Raw genomic sequence first — 6,991 nt, forward strand, 5'->3', positions numbered from 1 at the left:
GAGAGCCTTAAGCTCCTCCTGCCCCTTGGATAAGTTCAGGATCATCTCCTGGAATTGAGCATTCTGAGCCTGGAGATCTTTGACAGTTTGTTCGAGAGCCATCTGTTCGAGAGCCATCTGTTTGCAGGAAAACCGTGAGAACATTGATCCCTTTAGAGTACCTGTTATGCAATGTTATGTCATGTTATGCAATGTATGAAATGTTTTCAATGTTTAAAGTCCTTGAAATGGTTAGTACAATGCCACGATGTTATGATGTTATGTAAGTTATGTAAGCAACAGACACAAACAAGTCACACTACAATCATTCCTAAGTTTTAAGGCTTGCATGAGTTCCATAGGTAAGTACCCTCCCCACTGAAGTTTGGTTGGTTCAACCTGTCCTAGAATAGTAACCGGGTTCTAACAGGATCTCCAATCATTGACCTTCCTTTAAGTCCACTTCAGTGCAACACCAAGTGGTTGACCAAAGCTTCCCTAAAGTCCAATCTCAAGGAGTGTAGTATCGAGTCCTCAACCAACCCCAGTCGGAACCGAAGTCAGTTATCTCACTACTTTCTAATGGCCAAGATGAGTCAATTAGGGTTCTAAAGGTCTGGTTAATGCTTTGATGATACCATGCAGACGCCAAATTTCTCCTCAAGTAAACATGAAGAACATCAGGACATCCAAAGTGTCACATTAACCATAGCCATCATTTTAACCATTCCAGTATACGCCGGATAGTCGCGATGATCTCTTGCTACTTACCTAAGGTACACTAGATCCGGGTGTAGGATCTTTCACTCAAGCACAACATACCCAAGCAATCCCTTAAAAGACAATTCAAATAAGTGATCTTGTTTTTTTTTTAAGGTAACCTCTCTTTTTAAGGGTCCCCAGCAGAGTCGCCAGTTCTGTCATACGGTGAACTAACTTTGTGTGTTTTTGCTTTGGAAAGCAAATGTCGCGGATAGCAAGAGTCGCCACCGACTTTTCTTTTATCCAATAAGGAAAGGCGGAAAAGAACAGGAAAGACCTTGATTAGATTTTGGGTTCGGGAGGTACATTATACAAAGGGAAGGTGTTAGCACCCTTTGTATCCATGGTTATCCATGGGCTCTTAATTGCTTGATCACTTAGGTTTGTCTGAAAAAGGTGTTTGTGAATTGCTTAAAAATGTTTTGAAAAGAGAGTTTAACTTTGTAATGATTCTGGTACGAATGTATACAAAGTATTTATCTCGTTTAATTTTGAAAGCGGTTTAGAAAAATATAACTTGGCAATGATTCTAGTACGAAGGTATATCAAGTGGTGATTTTCTAGTAGTTGCAAAGTGTGAGGTATGAAAAATGTTTTAGGTTGTGAGCCAGCAATTAAGAGTTATACCTACCCAAGGTCTTTATGGGCATTTCCTATCCTTATGAGGGTAAAACTGTCCTTACTATTGAGAAGTAAGTAGTTTTATCCTTTGGATGTAAAAGGGTCATCGTAGGGTCATCGATTGGTCATTGAAGGCAACATTTGTAAGGATACCTTAGCATTCGAAAGGACAATCATCATTTAACCGTAGGCTACAACGACGGGTCACCGAGGGACAAAATCATATATTCGCAGGCAACATCCGAGGGACTATGATTTATCTTATAGGGACATGATGATTTAACCGAAGGGTCTTTGCTAAGTGTATCCCCACATTTGCGGGACATGACCGTAATACCGTAATACTGTAAGGCAACAAAGAGAGGTCCAAGATCACATATTCAAAGGCAATATTTTATAATCAATTAGGTAATTAGGATGAATCTCCACATTAAAATCAATTAAGTAATTAGGATGAATCTCCACAAGGGTATCCCACAAATAAAGTGGAATACCTAGCAAGCTACCTTTTCTGGGAATATGTGAACCCTTACAAAATTCAGCAAACAGGTCAGAATACCAAATAGGGTGCAATCAAGGGTTGCACCAAACAAAAGGAATATAGCGGTAGGAATGTCAGGCAAAATAACACATGGTTAGAATAAAACAGATCCGATAAGCATAGAATAGAACAGAAAAATCGGCGACTGTCACGTTCGCTCCTGCCTCGCCTAGCGAAGGCTTAGCGAATGCTCGCTACATGCTCGCTTAGCGATGTGCTAGCGAGCGGCTGCGGGTTCTGGTTTTACTAACAGTACAATTCCATAAAGCTCCACACCCTATGGCATCCGTCATAGAAATTACATGGTTAAATGTTCAAGATATTCATACATACTTAAATTCACATGCAAAACTTAAGATATTTTTATAAATTCAATCATAATGCCATATGCAAATTAAGAACATAAAGCGGTAATAGTAATGCAAACCTGTTTGCAATTGAATTGCAACCTTGAATTGGCAAGTCACTCTTAGGGTTGGCGCCGGATTGAGTTGGGCGGAAATAACCTTGGTGCAGATGAGTTTCCTTCAGGGTTTCCTTTAGGGTTGCTCTGAATTCTCTGGGTTAGCCTCCAGGGTTTGCTGTGTTGCTTCTGTTAGGGTTTCCTTGCTAGGGTTTCTGTCCGTCTGCCTCTGTCCTCCTTTTCTGAATGAAGCTCTGCTATTTATAATAATTTTTGTGACCTGATGGGCTCAGAATGAAGCCCAGAATTTTCTGGTATTCGCAAGCTTCGCTAGGCGAGTGGCGTAGCGAAGGGTTCGCTAGGCGAAGGATTTGCTCGCCTAGCGAGCATGCCAGTTTGAGTCATTTCCTCGGTTTGGCCACCTGTGAGTTGGGTCTTTGTTCCTTTAGGATCAATGCCTTGAAAAAATAAGTCGGAGTGCCTTGAAAAATGCTTGTAGTATTAACTGGCAAATTTTGGGGTATGACAGCAGCAAAGGAAGCTGTTTGGATCAAAAAGTTCATTAGTGAACTTGGCATAGTCCCTAGCATTATGGATCCCATTGGTCTCTATTATGATAACAATGGTGCTATCGCACAAGCCAAGGAGCCTAGATCTCACCAACGATCCAAACACATACTTAGGCGTTATCACCTCATTCAAGAGATAACAGATAAAGAAGATGTGAAAATATGCAGAGTACCTACACTTGACAATATTGTTGACCCACTAACAAAGCCTCTTGCGCAGCTGAAGCATGATGGCCATACTAGATCTATGGGTATTAAGGGTATGCCTGATTGGCTCTAGTGCTAGTGGGAGATTATTGGTGTAAGCCCTAGAGGCCAATACTTTTGGTACTTGTATCGAATTATTTATTAATAATAAAAGGCTTTTTCTTTATTATGGTTGTTTAATAAAGTCCCTAGAATAGATAGTCCGTTTAATGTATTAAGTGTGACTTGATCATGAGAACACATTAAACATAAGGACACTATTCTTAAAGTATCTGTAGTCGAGCTTTAGTGTGAAGTGGGATAACATTAAAGCATTAAGACTATTATGTTTGTAGACTGATGATCACATCTTATGGATCATGGATAAAGAGGTATTAAGTCTTAAACATAGGTATGAATATTAGGAGTAATATTTATACCGGATTGACCCGCTATGAGAATACTATATAGAAAGTTATGCAAAGTGTCATAAGTTATTCTCATGGTGATAATGGTGTATACCACTCTTCGACCTGAAACCACTATGGATCCTAGATGTAGAGTCGAGTGCTTTATTGTTGATCCAACGTTGTCCGTAACTGGATTACCATAAAGACAGTTGATGGGTACTCCACGAAGCATGATGAGGGACATGAGTGACCTAGATGAAATTTGCCCATCCTGCATAACAGGATAAATGTCTATGGGCCCAATATTGAACTGGACAAGGATGACACGGTCTATGCCTTGTGTTCAATATAGACATAAGGGAAAAGGGTAATTATACACATAAGTATTATCACAGAAGGAATTGTCAGATCACTTGACATTTTCGTGTCTTGGGTAGCAGTGATGTGTTGCTAGATACCGCTCACTATTTATTATGTTAAATACATGATTTAATATAATTGCCAATGCCGCGAAAATCTACAGGGTCACACACAAAGGACGGATTGATGAGAGATAGAGTAACTAAGGAATACCGTAAGGTACGGTGCCCTTAAGTGAATTATAGAACATCGTAAGGTACGGTGTACTTGAGTAGAATACGAAATATGGTAAGGTACCATGGGCTTAAGTGATTTTGGGCATATTATAATATATGGGCCAAAATACACTTAAGTGGGTCTTTCAGCTTGAAGCCCACACAAGTGGTTCTATAAATAGAACCCTTGTGCAAAAGCATTTATCGCGGTTGCATTATTTTCATTTTCTCTCTCTCTCTCTCTCACTCAAATCCTTCATTCGTACCAGCTAGCACTGAGATTGAAGGAATCCGTTCGTGTGGACTGAGTAGAGACGTTGTCATCGTTCAACGTTCGTGATCGCTCCGTGGATCTGCATCAAAGGTTTTGATCGTCACAAGAGATCTGCACCAAATGTTTCAATCGTCACAAGAGGTAAATATTCTATCACTGATCATGACCATTCGTAAGGATCTCTAAAGGAGAAAATTTTAATTTCCGTTGCGTTTTGGACCGCAATTCTCCTTCATTCACTAGCTGATTCATCACAAAAGATTCTCACTAAATCTTTCTTGACATTCTCAGTCTAATCCCATTCCTTAAGCTCATCTATGATCACGTCCCTGCTGATCACTACTTGCTTATTCACTGGGTCGAACAACTTGTATCTTCCAGTCGAATGATATCCTATCAGGATCATCTGACTGGACTTGTCATCAAGTTTTCTTCTCAACTGATCTGGCACATGTCTTTATGCTATAGATCCAAACACCCTCATATGACTCAATCTAGGCTTGACACCATACCAACCTTCTTCTGGCGTGATTCCTTCTAGCTTCTTCGTCGGACATCTGTTCAGGATATATGTCGCAGTCGACACAGCTTCTCCCCACAATTCTTTGGGTAGATGCTTGCCTTTCAACATACTTCTAGCCATATTCATAATGGTTATATTCTACCTTTCTACGACTCCATTCTGATGTGGAGTGTAGGGTGGCACCACCTCATGCACAATCCCTTCTTTCATACATAATGCATCTAAGTCTTTCGACACATATTCTCCACCACCATCAGTTCTCAAAATCTAGATCTTTCGACCGCTCTGTCTTTCGACCATAGATTTAAACTTGGAAATTACCTCAATCACTTCACTTTTCTTCTGGATCAGGTAAGACCACAGTTTTCGACTGAAATCATCTATGAATATAACAAAGTATTTGTTACCTCCAATCGAATCCACCTAGAGAGGACCACATACATCAGAGTATATGACTTCAAGAATTGCCTTCGACCTGCTTCCTGCATCCTTACTGAAGTTGTTCTTATGTTGCTTCGCTTACACACTTCGTTTGGAATGTCGATTTCTGGTAATCCTGAAACCATATTTCTTCTCTTCAAATCTCTGATGTCTTTGAAATTGAGATGGCCAAGTCTGTAATGCCATATCCATTCATCTCTGCCGGCTGTTGTTGCAAGGCACTTATGCTCCATCACATTTAGTTCAATCTTGAAGGTTCTATTCTGAGATATTGGAGCCTTCAAGATCAACCTTCCATTTGAGTCAAGAACTCTCATCATCTTTTCTTCAATCGGCACCTTGTAGTTCTTTTCGACCAACTGCCCTATGCTGAGAAAATTACTCTTCATGCCTGGTATATACAACACATTTGAAATTACTGACCTCTTGCCATCTTTCCTCATAATCAGAACATCACCAACACCTTCAGTTGCTAGAGTGTTGTCATTTGCAAATTTCACCATGTTCTTCATTGAGGTTTTTATATTGACAAACCAATCTTTTCTTCCAGACATGTGTGATGAGCATCCTGAGTCCAAGTACCACTGGTCCTTGAATCTCTCTTCTTCTCTTGTTGTAACCATCAACAACGTCTCTTCTTCTTCGTGTTTCGCCAACTTTGCATAAGTTTCTTGATTCTTATGCTTTTCTGGACAATCACTAGAATAGTGACCATAATTCTGACAATTGTAACACTGAATGTGACTCTTGTCTGGCTTTTGACCACCACCCTTTCCTCTACCTGCAACACCATCTCTTTGGTTTCCTTGGTTCCAGGGTTTTCTCTTATTCGACCAGTTTCCTTCTTGCTGATTTTGACCAGTCGAATTGTTGTAGCCTCCTCTGCCTTTGTTGCCATTCCAGCTTCCTTTACCTTTTCTTTCTTTTGCTGATTGAGCCTGCAAAGCCATATCACTCTTCGATTTTCCTGCAGCTCTTTCATCCATTCTTTGTTCATGAGATTCAAGCGTCCCTTGAAGCTCTTCCTTTGTCAAATTTGACAAATCTTTCGAATCTTCTATGGCTACTACCATGTGGTCAAACTTTGGAGCCAACGACCTCAAGATCTTTCCAACAATAGATCTTGATGTCAACACTTCTCCACATACCTTAATTTGATTCACTAGTTTCGTAATCTTGGTGAAGAAATCAGTTATGCTTTCATTGTCTTCCATCTGAAGCAATTCATACGTTCTTTTGTGAGTTTGTAACCTCACCTCTTTCACCTTCTCCGCGCCTCCAAACGATTTCTCTAGAATTTCCCATGTTTTTTTCGCTGACTCTGCATCACTAACCTTTTTTCAAAGTTATCTGCATCAACACATTGATGGATTATAAAGAGAGCTTTATAATCTTTCTTCTTCAATTCTTTATGTGCAGCCTTTTCTTGATCTGTCGCGGCTTCTACAAGCGTTGTTACTCCTTCCTTCACAAGATCCCAAAGATCCTGATAACAGAACACAACCTTCATCTGCTTGCACCAATTCCCATAATTGGTGTTCTTGAGAATTAGAAGATTTGTTGGAAAATGCCCGTTTGGATGATTCGTTGTCATGGTGATTTTCTTCTCACGAATCATTAATCGGAACTCTTGATACCAGATGTTGGAAATCCCCCAAAACCTATGGAGAATTTCAATCAATCTTGATGAACAAGATTGTAACTATC

This window comes from Lathyrus oleraceus, chromosome 6, assembly GCF_024323335.1.
Source record: "Lathyrus oleraceus cultivar Zhongwan6 chromosome 6, CAAS_Psat_ZW6_1.0, whole genome shotgun sequence".
In the NCBI taxonomy this organism is placed as follows: Eukaryota; Viridiplantae; Streptophyta; class Magnoliopsida; order Fabales; family Fabaceae; genus Lathyrus; species Lathyrus oleraceus.